Here is a 15,963-nt window from a genome sequence, read left to right on the forward strand (position 1 = left end):
GTGTAGGCAGGTAAAACAACCATGAAGCTATGTAAGATTACCTCCTTTACTTGTTTTTACTGTTTTTACCTTTACGTATAGTTAGGTAAAACAGTTTCAGATTATCGTACTCAGAACATTAGCATCTATCGTTTCAGACTAAAATTGTCAGTTCTCACAAATAACGATATTCAATCAAAGTTATTATTGAAACCGTTAATTTCCTTTTTTTTTTTTTTACTGTTTTTCCCTTTACGTATTGTTAGGTAAAACAGTTTCCAGATCATCGTACTCAGAACATTGTATCTATCAGTTTCAGACCCAAAATTGTCGGATCCTCACAAATAACGACATTTAATTTGAGTTATTGTTGAAACCATTAATTTACTTTTTTTTTTTACTGTTTTCCCTTTACGTATAGTCAAATTAAAACAGTTTCCAGATTATCGTACTCAAGAACATTGTATTTATCAGTTTCAGACTCAAAAATTGTCAGGATTCTCACAAATAACGATATTCAGCAGATTAAGATTATTGAATGACTTTTTAAATTCATTGAAATGATTTTTTGGCATTAATTTGGGTGGAAAATGCAAACTATATAATGCTGAGTATGCCAATGAATTATCTAACAATATTTGATGGTCAGGCAAACGAGCCTCGTGAGTGTCGGGAGGAAGTCAGGCAGGAGGAGTTCGTGAGCTTGTTGAGATCAGACACAAGAAGACCATTTGTGCTTCCCGCCCTGTTCTTCTGACCTCATCCTCTGACACAAAGACAACCAGCAAACCTTTTTTTTATAATTATTGACTAAGAGGTTTGGACTGTGATTGTTCATTGATTGACGTCACATTTTTTGTCATGTCACCGCCTTCCAGCCCCCAAACTTACCTTTATCTTCCCTGCTTCCTCTTTATACACTTGACTTATCATTTTTCCCTTTTATTAGTCCTTTTCTCTCCACACCGGTTATATTCATTAATTTTTAGCATCTCTTCCCTTCCTGGCAGTTCATATTTATCTGTTTATCTATCCATTTCTTTTATTAGGCTATTCTTTACCTACTGCCATATGCTTACATTCATAGGTTACACTGCAGTTGGATAATAAGCTTCAACACAACACTAATGCCGCAACTCGGATGTTTCCTTAGCCTCTGAACATCAGCAAAGAAACCACCTCGTCCTTTTAATTTTAAACAGTCAGCCCGTCTCTCAATTAGTCGATGTGAGGAGATCGTCTTTGGGCGCAGAGGCACGAAGAGGGACAGGACAGGACAAAGACAGGGCGTGAGAAGGGGTTTACTAGGGAGGGAGGGAGAGGTGTAGTCTGCAGGGAGTAGAGGAGACCAGGAGGGAGGAAGGAAGAAGGCGAGAATGGGGAGAAAGGTAAGTGGAGTAGTGGGGAGATGAAGGAGGCTAAGTGGGGATGGAGGGGAGATGGAAGAGTTAATGACAATGGGGAAGAGAGGGAGAGTTACTAGGAGAGGTAAGAAGTGGGAGGGAAGGAGATGGAGTAGTATGAGTGGGAAGAAGGGCCAGTGAGGGAGAGGACAAGGAGAGGGAGGAAAAGGAAGGGGTGACTAGGGAGTGAAGGAGGAGGTGGGGATGGAGGTTAATGGGGAAGAGGGGGAGAGTGACTAGGGAGAGAGGTAGAGGAAGTGGGGAGGAGAGGAGATGGGTATTGTGAGTGGGGAAAGAGGGGCCAGGGAGGGAGAGGGACAAGGGAGAAGGAGGAAAGAGAGGAAAGAGGGAAGGAGGAGGAGCCTTGGAGGTGCTTGAGTGGCCCGATCGTTTTCTCTCTCTTGGTGGGTTAGTGAGCAAAGTGTTCCAAGACCTCAAGAAGGGTATGTCAGAGTCTTTTTAGGTCCGTAATTGCTCTCAGGCCACGAGCGCAGGTGGACAGCGCGTAGGAAGATAATGGACAAAAGGAGGCAATGGAGGAAGTGATGATTAACGAGGCTGAGCATATCAACGACTTAATTAAGGGTGATAAAACGAGCTGTACAGGCATCAGGTGACAGGAGTTATGAGATTTGATTAGAAAATTCTGCTGAACACACACACACACACACTGCACACCATACTCTCTTTGCACCTCTATCTAATCAATCAATCCTACCTCTGCACCACAAAAGCGATCATTACGAGAATCTGGAGGCAAATAATGAGTTCTAACTGGACCCAGAATTCTACCTTGAACCTACCTACATCCTCTCTCTCTCTCTCTCTCTCTCTCTCTCTCTCTCTCTCTCTCTCTCTCTCTCTCTCCTCTCTCTCTCTCTCTCTCTCTCCTCTCTCTCTCCTCTCTCTCTCTCTCTCTCTCTCTCTCTCTCTCTCTCTCTCTCTCTCTCTCTTTCTCTCTCTCTCTCTCTCCCTATCTATCCTCCCTTCCCTCTCTCTCTGCTCGTTACGTTCCTCCTCCTCCTCCATTAATATCCTCCTCCGTCACACTCCTCAGGTGCAGCAGCCAGGTGGGCACGCCACGCAGGTAATGATCAAAACATTGTGATAAAGCAGGTGCCTCCGCCTGTCAAAGAAAACGGATCACGTGTTTTCCGCCATACCTCCTCTCACTCCCTCAATGCCCTCTTGCATAGCCACAGCGAAAACCGTAACAACAGGACTCCTCAGGAAGACCAGAGTGACGATAATGACGATAGTGATGATAATCAATAACCTCTCTTTGGCCTCCCAGGACATGACGTTTATGGCTTCCTACAGGAGGCTGGCGTCCTCAACCTCCTGTAAAGTTTATTGACCTTTTTGTTGTTGTTTTTTATCATGTTTTTTATATTATTTACCGGGTTTGTATTGTTTTATGTTATAGTTTATTTTGTATTAGATTCTGCGCCATATGACGGCTCACCGCAGTTGTGGCGCCCTGAGCATTTATTTCATAATAATCCAACATCATCTGCACTCTCGTTTTCAATTTGTTTTATATTGAACAGCGATCTAGAGAGGCCTTTATTCCTCTTTTTATTTATTATTTTCTACATTGAACTTGATTCCTTGTTGCATGTAAAAATAATAATGCAAGATTACGATAAAACTAATACTAACGATTTTTTTTCAGAGTAAAGAAGCCGTTCAAGGAAAGAAAAAACGGTAATGAAAAAACCCGCTACTAAACACAGCAATAAGAACAACGAAAAGCGTAACAACGATAGTACCAGTGATGACGAGTGCCGATACGACGATGGATATAAGGTGATAATAATAATGATGTAATAATAATAATAATAATAATAATAATAATAATAATAATAATAATAAGTAATAATAATAATAATAATAATAATAATAATAATATGTAATAATAATAATAATAATAGAAAACAAAACTAATATCTTAAAAACCATAGGCGTAAGAATAACAATAAATTAAAAAAGTCGTGAAGAAACAGGTGAAATTTAAGAAAAGGTAGAAGATATATAGTTTTCCACCTTTTTTCAGTTTTCAATGCATTTAATATTACGAAAACAGATAATAACTTCAAAACACATGAGTAAAATATCAAGCACCTATAAAAACTCCTAAGAAAACAGGTGAAATGGAAGGAAAGGTGAGATATATATTGGCTAGCTCCTCCCTACCCTTTTTCATGTTTCCCGTATAAGCATGGTGTTTCAATTTAGGATTACATGTGAAATGCATTTCCTGATGGTGTTTACAGACGTTTTCTCACTCCACACTCAGCGCGCCGGACGTGCCTCGGAGGGCCCCCGCGCGATAGACAGGACGAAAAAGGAGGAAATCGTTGTGATGAAATAAAGACTTTTGTGAGCCGCAGGATAAGAGAGAGGAGCAGGATGATCATACTGGAGAGAGAGAGAGAGAGAGAGAGTTCTGGGTGATGGTGAGTAGATGAAAAAAGACAATAATAATGGGTAAAACACACACACACACACACACACACACACACACACACACACACACACACACACACACACACACACACACACACACACACACACACCCTGCCCCTGTCCTGTCTGTCTGTCGCTGTCTGTTTGTATCTTTCCTTTCAGTGTCTTTTTGTTTGTTTGTCAGTGTGAATTTTAGTTAGCAGTATATTTGCTTCTTTCTTGAAATATGTGTTTAAGAAAAAGCAAACAAACCTGTTACTAACACAAACCACAATTCAAACACATAAATAGAGAAAAACAAACGAACACTGAAAGAGACATAAAGAAACACACAGGGAGAGAGACTTAACGACAGACACATGGAGACAGGGGCCGGGGCAGGGCAGGGCCAGGACAGTCTCCCGCTCCAAGGTAAAGCAGAGGCTCAGGGCAGGTGCAATTAATGACGTGTTTACCCTCACCTTTCTCCTCAATTATTGCTTCCCTCGCCCTCACTCACCCTCATTTTGACGGCCGGGAAACAAAAAAAAACGTGAGTGACGCCCTGCCGTCCTTCCTGCCGCAGGGACACTGAAGGAAGGAAAGGAGGAGCAGGAGAAGGAGGAGTAGGAGGAGGCGGAGGTTGCCAAAACTGTACACAGTACTCTGGATGGGGTCTAACCAGCGAATTATAGTTTAATATTACTTTTCCAATTTATTATTAAAGACTCGTCCGATGAAGCAAACCAATTTGTTTGCGGTTTAACAACCTCTGAACAATGTTGACCAGGTTTAAATCCTTGATATAGTGATTCAAGATCGCTTTTTTTACTTACTGCAGAAAGTTGTTGACCATTCATTGCGTATGACGCGATTATTATTGTTCCGATGTGTAACACTTTACATTTGTCAACGTTATATTTCATTTGCCATTGATTATTTAACGTGAGATTGATCTAGAATCTGATTGTAATGCTTCTTCTTTTTTTAAGAGAGGCTATTTTTTAATTTCGTTATTCTACCATTTGGGTTTCTTCTTAATAGTTGAACGTCTGTTACGCTAGGTACGCATATGCTTATGGCATTGTTCAATATTGTGGTGAAGGCCCCGGTTTATCAATGTCTGTTTCCGTCGAAATTACAGTCCAGTCAGAATTATTTAAAATTGATCAGTCTTACGAAATTCGCTCTCTTATAATTAGGCACCTTTTCTTTACTAGCAATTACTTGCTTTCTTTTATCTTGATGCTGAATGTGATTATTCGGTGATCGCTAGAACTTAAGCTGGACCAACATTTACTTCCTTCTTAAATCAGCTGTCGTTGAAAAGATAAGATCAAGTATATTATTTTCCCGAGTTGGTTCTTGAAAGGTGTTGATGTAAATCACTTCCTAATAAATTTGTGTACAGGTCGAGCCCTGTTTGAGAGTTCAACGGTTCGCCCATCTTTTCACTGTAATTAAGTCCCCACAATTACTGCCTCATAACTGCTTCTTGTTTCTAATATTAATTCACTTAATACGTGGTCGATATCGAGTCTGCTGCCTGGCGGTCTTTAGATTAGTCAACTACTATTACGCGAGACTTATTTTCAATTTCAATGAAGACCGTGGGGAAGAGGAGGAGGAAGAGGAAGTGGCGTTTGAAGTAGAATGTTAAGAGAAAAGAATTGATCATGATTATTATTATGTCATCATCATCATCATCATCATCATCATCATCATCATCATCATCATCATTATTATTATTATTATAATGATAATTATTATTATTATTGTGTGTTATTCATTTGTATAATCTGTAAAAATAACCGAGAACATGAGGAGGAGCAGGAGCAGAAAGGCGTTAGAACACACACACACACACACACACACACACACACACCTAACACTTGGATAGGATAATTCTTAAATCGTCTCTGAAATTCCCCGGATCAGCAGGCCGCCCATCCTCAGCACTCCGTTAATAGAATGGGCACGGCAGCCAGGGATCCTCGGGGTGGGGGGTTAGGGGTGCAGGAAGGAGGAAGGAAGAAAGAAAGGAAGGAAGGAAGGAAGGAAGGAAGGAGGAAGGAAGGAAGGAGGGAGGAGGGAGGGATGGACGGTAAGAAGATGGGAAGCAGACAGGAAGGAAGGAAGGAAGGAAGGAGGGAAGAGAGGGAGAAGTAAACGAAGGGAAGGAGAAAGGGAGGAAGGAAGAAAGGAAGGAAGGAAGAATGGAGGTAAGGAGGAAGGGAGAGTGGGAAAAGGGAGGGAGAAAGAAAGAAAAAAGAAAGGAAGGAAGGAAGGAAGGAATTAAGGAAAAAAGGAAGGGAGGGAGGTTGGAAGGAAGAAAGGGAGGAATGAAGGAAGGAAGAACACACACATATAAATAAAATAAACAAGATGAAGGGGCCGCCTCTCAGGTATATGGGGGACATTGACACATTGATATTGAGGGGCTCACATTAGTAGTATATTCACACGCCTCCCGGTAGCTGCGTGGAGGCTGGACGGAGATTTATTCACGCCGAGTAGTCACGTTACCCTAAGCCACCCTTCTTTCCAGCCTCCCTCCTTCTTTGGTCCTCCTCCTCCTCCTCCTTCTCCGTCTGTTTTCTCTGTTTTTCCTCATCATTCAGTTCCTTTCCCTTGTTTTCCTGCCTTCCATCCTTGTTGTCATGTTACTGTACCCTCCCCGTCCTCTTTTTTTTCCTACTGGTTTTCTCCTCTCCCTCCTTCATCTTTCTCTCTCATGTGTCCTCTTCTTTGCTTCTCTTACTCCTCCTCTTTCTGTATTTCCCTTCGCCCTCATCATACTTCCTCTCGTCCTAGTCTTCCACCTCCCCCCCCTCTCCTCCCCCCCCCCCCCCCCGACCTCTTCACATCGTCAGGAAAGGAGAGGAAAGGATGGATCAGGGTTGGATCACTCACTAAGTCCCTGAGCTATGGCCGCCACCCTCCAGAGTCGGCAGGATCAACCGCTCTGCCTCGCTCGCGCCCCGGCCTCGCCTCGCCACGCCCTCGCCTGCAGCGCCCCGGACTGTCACCTCGCCCTTCGTCCCGCTGTCAAGGGCGTCGCTCCCCCCACCCCCACCTGTCCCTCCCCCACTCCTATCTCCTCCGTAGGTCAAGAAGTCGAGGCCCTTGAGCGTGGACAAGGGCGGGGGCATGTGATGAGGACTTTGCTTAGAGCCTTACCGCCTACCCTTCAGCCTTTCGTTCGGTCCCTTTCCCGCCCCTTCTTACACCTCCCTTCTGCCCCTCCTGATATTCCGTGCAAGGTCTATCTTCCTCCCGCCATTCCTTGTTCCTTCTGCCTCGCCTCCTCCCGCCTTCTCTCGGCCTTCCTCCCTCATCTTTTCCCTCCCCTCAATGGCTTTCCTCCCGCCTCTCCTTGGCCTTCCTTGCTCTACCTACCATTCCAACTATCCGTCCTCATACCCAAGTCTTTATTTTGCTTCTACCCTTCGCTTTCCTCCTCCAGCTCTTCCCTTCCCTCTTCCCGTTTTGCCTTACCTACCATTGCAACTATCCCTCCTACCCAAATCTCGATCTTGCTTCTATTCTTCCCTTCCCTCCTCCCGCTCTTCCCTTCCCTCTTCCCGTTTTGCCTTACCTACCATTCCACCTATCCCACCTACCCAAATCTCGATCTTGCTTCTATTCTTCCCTTCCCTCCTCCCGCTCTTCCCTTCCCTCTTCCCTCCCTTCCCGCCAACCTGCCACCGTTTACCAGCACCGCCCTTTCCTCTTCCCGTCCTTCCCGCCCTCCTGCCACCGTTTACCAGCGCCGCCCGCCCAGGTCACCCGCGCACTCCGTAAGGGCGGCCGTATCTTCGCAGGCTTATGGGGGCAGCACTCCTTCCGTGAGCATTAACACGTCGGCGCGGCGAGAATTATGCCCCGCCGGAAACACGGAGCATTAGGCACAAAAATCCCGCCCCGATTGCGCCGCGCCGGGAGGGAGGAAGCAAAAAACGTCCAAGACTGATGCGGAAGGATTTTTTTTTTTCGTTGGCCTTCCTTCCCCTTTCCGTCGCTCCCTTCCCCTGGTCTCTTGATATACATTCCTCTGCCCAGTCTCCTTTTCTCTCTCTCTCTCTCTCTCTCTCTCTCTCTCTCTCTCTCTCTCTCTCTCTCTCTCTCTCTCTCTCTCTCTCTCTCTCTCTCTCTCTCTCTCTCTCTCTCTCTCTCTCTCTCTCTCTCTCTCTCTCTCTCTCTCTCTCTCTCTCTCTCTCTCTCTCTCTCTCCGTCTTTCGTTCTTCCGTCTCCATATTTTCTCCTTCCCTTCTCTTATAATTCCTTCCCCTTCTGTCTCTCTCCCTCATATGACCACAGATGTTGCGCCGACTAAACGAAACTTTCCAACTTTTCTTTCCTTTCTCTCCCTCTTTCGGTCTTCTTTATTCTCTCCGTCTCCTCCTCTCACCCCTTTCCTTTTCTCTCTCTCCCTCGGTCTCTGGTCTCTACCTTTTCTCCTCCTTTTCCTTTTCTCTCTCCCTTTCTCGGTCATCTTTGGTCTCTCCGTCTCCTCACCCTTCTCCCTCTTCCTCGGTCTCAGGTCTCTCCCCCACCTTTTCTCTCCCTCACCTATCCTCTCCCTCACTCCGTCTATGGTATCTCCCTTTTCCTCTTTTGAAACGTGGCATGCCTGTAGACTTATGGAACGTAGATAATTAGTAATATATCATTGAGTATGTGTAATATATGTATAGAGGGTCTGTATTGACAACGTACAAGTATTTTTTTTAGTGTTTTTCGATAGCAGATTCTTGTGTTCTTATGTTCTTATGTTTTTTTTATCCTCCGTGTGTGTGGTTGAGCAAAATCCGCAGACTATTTCGTGAGTCCAAACATGCGAACACTAACAAGGGTAAAACGCTTGCATCACTTCCGTCAGCCAGTCGTAAACACACACACACACACACACACACACACACGGGGCTGAAAAAAGAGAGTCTCCTTCCTGTCTGCTTGGTTGCATTTTTCACCTACGTTCTCCTCTCTCTCTTGTGTGTGTGTGTGTGTGTGTATGTGTGTGTGTGTGTGTTCCCAAGAAACTCCTTTAGGCAGACCACTTCGTAAAGTTTCTCCTATTAAAATTACCATAAATAGTCATTCGCAATTAGAAAACAAGGTATTCTCCGTATTGTAAGGAAAGGAAAATGAGAGAGGAAGTTAGAGGGAAGAGTAAGATGGGACGAGGCAAAGAAAATGGAAGTAAAGGAAGAATGGATGAAGAAAAAAATAGGATGAGTGAAGAAAAGACTGGAGGATAACGAGCTTTAATGTATGAAGGCAGGAAGAAAGAAAAGAGGAAAACAAAGGAGTAGGAGGAAGAATAAGAAGAAGAAGAAGAAGAAGAGTGCAGGACCATGAAAGGAGGGTAAGAAAAATACATTGAAAGGGAAAGTTGCAAAAAAATATGAAAGGAGGAGAAAAATGGAAAACAAGGGGAGAGGCGGAATGGATGAGAGGAAAGGGGAGAATGGTATAGTTAGGGAAGGAAGACTGGAGAGACGGAGGAGGGAAGAGAAAATGGAGGAAGGGAAGGAGGAGAGCGATACAGTGAAGGAAATTAAAAAGAAGCAGCAAAAAGAAAGCAGAATGAATGGGAAAAAATAAGAGAATAGCATAATAAGGGAAGGTAGGAAGGACGGAGGAAGACAGAGGTAAAGAAAGGGAAAAGGGAGAAGGAGGAAAATAGGGAAGAAGTGAAAGAAATGGAAAGAGAAAACACTAAATAAAGCAAAATGGATGAGAGGAAGATGGTGATGGAAGAGCAACATAATAAAGAGAAAGAATAATGTAAATAAAAAGAAGGAGTGAAAGAAATGGGAATAGATAAAAACAAAGACAGCAGAAATGAACGAGAGAAAATAACGGAGCAAGATAATAAGTTAGGAAAGTTAGGAAAGCCGGAGACAGAAAAGGATTAGGAAAGGGAAAGAGTGTAATAAATGGAAAGATATGAAAAGAAATACAGAGAATGAATGCGAGAAAAGAAGAGAGCATCGTAATAAGGAAAGCAAGAAAGACAGGAGATAGAAGAGGGTAACGAAAGGGAAAAGAAGAGGGAAGAAGGAAGGGAGGGTAGGAATCAGTGAAAGAAATGGAATAGAGAAATGAACATAGAGAATAGATGAAAGGAAAAAGAAGAGGCGGTGGCTGAGTGGATAGCGTGACGGCGCCGCGTTCAGGACGACGCGAGCTCAATCCCCGGCCGGTGCCACCAAGCTGGGATTTTTCAGCCGCCGTCGAGTGGCTTAAAACTACCCACATGCTGTCCAGAAGACCACCTATCAACCCGGACTCTAGATTCTAGGATTAAAGATGAGCTCCGGGAGGGCAGCATGAGCCAATGCAAGATGGCGCCACTATAAACATTGGCCTGCGCCGCAATGGTCTGGGCCATACCATCAGGCCCCTCCAAAAAAACAACCCTACCGGCGCCACAGGCAAAGATGTAAAAAAAAAAATAAGGAAAGCTATGAAGACCGGAGACAGAGGAAAGTAAAGAAAGCAAAAAGAAGAGGAAAGGAGGGAGGGAGGGAAAGGAATGGGATAGAGAGAAATAAACACAGCAGAATGGATGAAAGGAAAAGAAGAGAACATTGTAATAAGGAAAGCTAGGAAGACCGGAAACAGAGAAGGATAAAGAAAGGGAATAGAAGAGGAAAGGAGGGAAGGAGGGAAAGGAATGGGAAGAGAGAGATAAATACAGATAATGGATGAAAGGAAAAGAAGAGAACATCGTAATAAGGAAAGCTAGGAAGACCGGAGACAGAGCAGCGTAAAGAAAGGGAAAAGAAGAGGAAGGGAGGGAAGGAGGGAAAGGAATGGGAAGAGAGAGATAAATACAGATAGTGGATGAGAGGAAAAGAAGAGAACATCGTAATAAGGAAAGCTAGGAAGACCGGAGACAGAGCAGCGTAAAGAAAGGGAAAAGAAGAGGAAGGGAGGGAGGGAGGGGTGGAAGGAAGGTTATGCTGATGATGACGTAACACTAAACGCTTGCCCGGAATGGAGGAACACACATTTTCACGGAATATTCCACCTCCTCTTCTCCCTCATCTTGGCAGGCATCATCTTTTTCCTCCTCCTCCTCCTCCTCCGCCTCCTTCTACTCGTTCTTCCCGCAACCTCCTCCTCTTCCTCCTCCTCCTCGCATACTCTTTACACTTCCTCGCATTTCCCCCCCTTTCTCATTTTTATCATATCAGTATAATGCTAAGTCTTCACGTCACAAACTCCATTCATAAAGTTGTGGTTGTGTAGATTTGCATTTTGTTTGTGTATATTATTAAAGCGAGCTCTTGTTTCATCTAGTAACGTGATGACAATATAAAAGTAGATATTATTAAAGCGAGCTCTTGTTTCATCTAGTAACGTGATGACAATATAAAAGTAGATATTTTAAAAGCGAGCTCTTGTTTCATCTAGTAACGTGGTGACAGTATAAAAGTAGATATTATTAAAGCGAGCTCTTGTTTCATCTAGTAACTTGGTGATTACATAAAAAGTAGGTAATCGTATTTACTGCTGAATGAAAACGTAATGCGTGTAACGAAATGTTTTGAAGGTAATGCGTAGAGTTATGAAAGTGTTGAGGCATGGTGAGGAATGCTTGTGTCACGTGGATGTTTGTCACCTTTGATTATGATATTGTCTTTCGAATCTAATTTTGCGAAGGAACATCTTGAGGAGTGAGAACTATACCTATTATCCTTTTTTCTTAATGTTAAGTTTAAGATTTCTTTCTTGGGTTTCTTTGCGTTTAAGTTACGTGCAAAGTTATTTTTTTACATATGTTTAAGTATCATTCATATTTTTTTTTAGGTGTAAGTTATTTTCCTCTTACGATGTTTTTCTTTTCTGTTGCTTGTGAGTTTTTCTTGATCTTATTTTGTCTGGACGCATCTTGAGGCGCTTTGATCGGCGGGGCGTTGGGGCGTCAAGGGCAGGGAAGGGGGCGCTGTGGGCCTCTTCGGGGGATGCTGCTGAAGGCCACTGTGTAGGGGAAGGGAAGGGAGAGGGAAGGAGCAAAGGAAAGGAGAGGGATAGGTAGAAGAGGTGATAAACAGGAGACGATAAACAGGTGTTAAATAGGAGTGTGAAAGGAAGGGATTGGGAGGATTGGAGTGATACATAGGAAAGGCAAAGAAACGGGAGGAATGAGAAAGCAGGGAGGAATAAAATAAGGGAAGGATGGAAGAGAGTAGAAAGAAAGCGTAGTAAGGAAAGGGACAGGAATGTGTAAAGTGGAGATGGAAAGAGAATAGGAACGAGGGAAAAACTGAAAACAGAAAGGTGTGTGAAGAGATGAGGGGAAGGGGAAACTTACTGAAGAAATTGAGTTAGGAAGGAAGGGGATAAAAAGTTAAGAGAAGGCAATAATATTTAAGGAAAGGAGCGAAGGGAGAATGGAGAAGATGGGTAAGAAAGATGAATGAGAGAACGAAGGAAAAGAGAAGGAAAGGGTGAATTAAGGAATGAAGAAGACTCGTCAGGAGAGTGAATAATTATCTACGAGGGGGAGGAAAGAAAGGTGGAAGGGAAAGGAAGCCAACCAGAGGAAAAGTAAAGGAAGGGAACCAACCGGAGGGAAAAAAAAAGGGGAGGGAAGGAAATCGAATAAAAGGGAAGGGAAGAGAGGCGAACGAGAAGGAAAGGATGGAAAGAGAAGGGAATAAGAAGAAAGACAAGGGAAGGGAACTGAAGGGGAAGGGAAGGGAGGGAGGGGAGTGGAGAAAGAAAAAAAAACGAGGAATTCAAGGTAAAAAAGCTAAATACAATTATGTAGTGGTGTGTGTGTTTGTTTTTGTTCGTTTGTTTGTGTGTGTGTGTGTGTGTGTGTGTGTGTGTGTGTGTGTGTGTGTGTGTGTGTGTCCAGTCAGGCCGTAGGATAGAAGGATTATCTTCCTACTTTGGCGCTTCTTTTCTTAACCTCCTCCTCCTCCTCCTCCTCCTCCTCCTCCTCCTCCTCCTCTTCCTCTTCCTCCTCCTGAGTTAGGCCCTTGGGGAATAGGAGAAAAGTAAAGGAAAGACAGTTGAAGAAGAGGGGAAGAGGGAGAAAAAGGAGGAAAGAAAGAGAAGAAAAGAGAAATAGAAGAGGTGGGAAACGACTCTCAAGGGAAGGACGATGGAAAGAGGAGGAAGAAGAGAAGGAGGAGGAGGAGGGAGAAGAGGAGATAAAAGAAGAAACGCGAGAATCAAAGTGAAGGGAAAGACGAGGAAGGAAAACAGGAGGAGGAAGAGTGGAAGGCAGGAAGAAGTGGAGAGGAGGAAGAAAGAGAGTGAGAAAGAGAAAGAGAGAGAGAGAGAGAGGGAGAAAGGTGAGAAAGAAGAACAGTTTTTGCCAGTTAAAAGTGAGTGAGATATATCTCTCTCTCTCTCTCTCTCTCTCTCTCTCTCTCTCATTACTGTGGTCAGGGGGCAGGTGTCAGTCTCAGTATTGTGGGCCTTAATCCAGTTACCTCGTCTGCCACGCCCGCGGGGAGGAGAGAAAAGGGAGGGAATGGAGGGGAGGCGTGAGGGGGCAGAGGCGAGGGAGGGAGGGAAAGGGTTGGGTTGAGGGAGGGCGGGAGGGAGGCAGTAGTGAAGGTGAGTGAAAGGAAGGGGAGGAAGGGAGGGATGGAGAGGTGGAAGGCAGGAGGAGGAGGAGGAGGAGGAAGGAGGAGGAGGATGGAAGGGTGTGATGAACTAAGGAACAATGGTGTTGGTGGAGAAAAGAATTCGATTTCCTTTTCAGTGCATTAATTTTCTCTCTACTATTTGTGTATCATGTTTTTCTTTATTATTTCAATCGTATTTCTTTTTTTCTTTCTTTTAATCTACCACCCTATTTCTTTATTATTTCAATCGTATTTCTTCTTTTCTTTCTTTTGATCTACTACCCTCGCGATTTCTCACCGTTATCTTGATTTTCGTTTGTATTTTTATTATTTTTTATATTAGTTTCTCTTTCCTTTCTACGTTCGTTAGTTTGTTCGTTCGTTCATTCGCTTTCTCCGTTTCTTCTTCCCTTTCCTTCTTCGTTCCTTTCTTTTCTCTCCCTCCTTCCTTCCTTCCTTATTTCCTTCTTCCCTCCACATCACGAGGCAAGTCCAGTGCCGATGAGGTTAAAAAGTCTGTCTCTCACACACACACACACACACACACACACACACACACACACACACACACACACACACACACACACACACACCTTTCTTATTTTCCTCTATATCTCGCTCCTACTTCTCTAACACTTTTATAATATTATTGAGCTGGTCAGTCAGTAAATCAGTCAGTCAGTCAGCCAATTAGTCATTTAGTTAGTCATCTGGTCAATAAGTCAATCAGTTATTCAGTCAGTCAGTTGATCAGTTAGTCAGTCAGTCAGTTTGTCTATCAGTCAGTCAGTCAGTCAGTATGAATATCGATGGATGTTAATTTTTTACTTGTGTTTTCCATTACTTTCACTTTCCTCTTCACACCTGGACATATTTACCGGTGAGAGAGAGAGAGAGAGATACAATAGTATTTTTTTCTTTTCTTCAGGTAATCTTTTTTTAGTCACCCTCCCCACGCCGCGACCCTTGTTGAATAGAGAAAATGGGCGGAGGTGTGTGTGTGTGTGTGTGTGTGTGTGTGTGTGTGTGTGTGTGTGTGTGTGTGTGTGTTCTGATCTTTTCCTTATTATTTCCATTTTTACTTTTATTTCAGCGTCATTATATTCTTTAATGCATTTCCGCGAACGCAAAGAAGAAAGAAAAGAAAGGAATAAGTTGAAAAGAAACGTAATTTGGTATTTTACACATTGCTTATTGTTACTAGTTTTATATCCCTATTCAGCTAAACAAAATCCTTTACAGAAGCGACTCGTTCAAAGTTAATGAAGAGATAAAAGGCACGAGGGTCAGGGATGTTGAAAGGAAGATAATGATTGAAAGAAGTACTGAATTTTTTTTTTATGAAGAAGGAAAAATGAGAAAAGAAGAGAAGAGCTTTATCGAATACGCGAGTTTCCATCGTTATCGGATTGTTTATACTTGTTCTTTTCATATACCTTTTATGCGATGCTTGAGCCGTGAAGGAAAAAAGTGATAATGGAAGAAATAACAAACATGACAGAAGTTAAATTAAAATGGACATTACATAACGAAACCTGTAAATTATGGTTCCGATCACTTATTCCTTTTCCTCGTATTCTCCTTTGCGTTTCTTTAATTGTTATTCGGTGCCGCGAGAGAGAGAGAGAGAGAGAGAAGGGTGAAAAAAAAATATATATTCCTACAAAACATCCTCTAATCCATCTTTGTCTCTTTCTCACGGCCTTTCTCTTCTCTCTCCCCCTCGACCCTCACTCCCTTCTTGTTTCTTCATTCCCCCAAAACCCTCCCTTCGCCCCTCCCCTCGGTGCGGACACAATAGGGGCCCTGACCATTACTTAAGACTGTGCATTATTCCATTAGTTCCTTTGGGCCGCCCATTAGCAAGGACAAAGCGGCATATCATTAGCTCGATGGACGCCGTGCAAGACCGTGTGTACCTAACCTGCCCACCTGTGAAATACAGTGATAATATTATGCTAGTGCTGCTGCTGTGGTCTCTCTCTCTCTCTCGCTCTCTCTCTCTCTCTCTCTCTCTCTCTCTCTCTCTCTCTCTCAGGCAATGTTAGGCAATATTACGCCACCGTGACACACACACACACACACACGCTTATATATACAGAGAGAGAGAGAGAGAGAGAGAGAGAGAGAGAGGTGAATCAGGGCGTATGTGTGAGTAATACCGCGAATTTCCGGGCCGAGCAGCGCCTGGCCATTACTGTCACGATTTAGTTGCGACACTTGCCGGGTGAGGGGGGGAGGAAGGGGGGGAGGCGCGCCGGTTCTTATTTGCTCGGTATTTATTATTATTATTATTGTTTATTTTTTTGGATATGAGAAGGTGGGGGGGCAGGGTGTGAGCCTTATCTTTTTTTTTTTGTCGTTTGTGGTTTTTTTTCTTGTAATCGTTTTTTTTCCTTCGTTTTTCTCATCTTTTTTTGTCATCGTTTTTTTTCCTTGTGATCTTTTTTTATTGTTTTTTGTTTTCACTTCCTGTTTTTGTTTTCCCTTTTGTTTTGTTATTGTTTATTTGTTGTCATTATTCCCGTCATGATCAT

Source organism: Eriocheir sinensis, chromosome 35, assembly GCF_024679095.1.
Source record: "Eriocheir sinensis breed Jianghai 21 chromosome 35, ASM2467909v1, whole genome shotgun sequence".
In the NCBI taxonomy this organism is placed as follows: domain Eukaryota; kingdom Metazoa; phylum Arthropoda; class Malacostraca; order Decapoda; family Varunidae; genus Eriocheir; species Eriocheir sinensis.